Raw genomic sequence first — 924 nt, forward strand, 5'->3', positions numbered from 1 at the left:
CCGGGCTCTCGCGGCCGTCGGGCCCGGCCTGCTCGGGGCGGGCGGGGACGGAGCGGCCGAGCCCGGCAGCGGCGTCGGAGCGGGGCGCGCGGCGGTGCGGGTGGCCCCGGCGGGCTGCGCCCCGGCCGCGAGCTGGGCCCCGGCCCTCAGCACCGGCCCGCGCGCGCGCGGCCCCTCAGCGGCCGCGACTGCGACCCCCCGGCTCCGGCCCCGGCCCCGGGCTGCGAGCTGCGCTGCCGTCCCGGCGCCTCTTCAGCAGGGGAGCTGCACAGCAGCTGCCATGTTGATACAAACTGCATCCTGGGAGGCATGTCCCTCTCAGGCCGTTTAAAGAGAAACACTCCGAGGCTCGTCGGAGGCTGCAGGAACCCAGACAGCTCCATCTACAGCCGGTAGGAGCGAACAGTGTCGAGCGAGCAGCCGGGGCGGCGACGGACACGCCCTGAGCCCCGGGGCCAGCCCGTCGTGCCGCCCGGGCCGAACCGCCCGGGCCTCCCGCCTCCCCGACCCCCGTGGGCCGCCCCCCCGCCCCTCGGCCTCTCACCTGGGGTCCTCGCCTTGCCGGCCACCCTAGGGCGAGACCCGGAGGCGGGAGAGCGGAGGAGGAATAACCGCGCGCGGCCGAGAGGCGACGTGCTGGGGTCTGGAGGCGGCTTGATTGGCTCCGACAGCCTTCCTCCCGCCGGGTCCCCCCCGGCTCCTCTCAAACCCAGAACCCGGGTCGTTCCCTTTTCAAAAACCTGCGCCTCACAAAGGGATCTGAGAAGCCCGTCACACCAAAAAAAAAAAAGCCCGGAGTTCATGTGACCGGGCTCTGTGCAGCCGGGGTTCCCGGGGAGCCAGCGGGTTGGGTGCTTTTTTTGTGAGACGCGCCCGGGGTGTTTGTTTTCGACCTGAAAGGACGGGATGCGGAGGGGGGATCGG

This window comes from Bos mutus, chromosome 4 (genome assembly GCF_027580195.1).
Source record: "Bos mutus isolate GX-2022 chromosome 4, NWIPB_WYAK_1.1, whole genome shotgun sequence".
Classification (NCBI taxonomy): domain Eukaryota; kingdom Metazoa; phylum Chordata; class Mammalia; order Artiodactyla; family Bovidae; genus Bos; species Bos mutus.